Here is a 227-nt window from a genome sequence, read left to right on the forward strand (position 1 = left end):
AGAAGCAGTGATGAGGCAGTGAAGTGAGCGAAAGAGAAAGCTCGGAGTCTGTGAAGTCCCGTGAAGTGTATCTGCTTTCCCTGCTCTGTTTTCCTTCTAATTCACCGTCTAAACGCCATTAGATTAATTATCCTCTTGATTGGAGGACTGATAAAGGATTATCGTAGTGTATTTTGTAATCTTGGTGAGATATATGAGATCAATCTCGAATGCGTAGTGAAAGAAAC

Source organism: Penaeus monodon, chromosome 34 (genome assembly GCF_015228065.2).
Source record: "Penaeus monodon isolate SGIC_2016 chromosome 34, NSTDA_Pmon_1, whole genome shotgun sequence".
In the NCBI taxonomy this organism is placed as follows: domain Eukaryota; kingdom Metazoa; phylum Arthropoda; class Malacostraca; order Decapoda; family Penaeidae; genus Penaeus; species Penaeus monodon.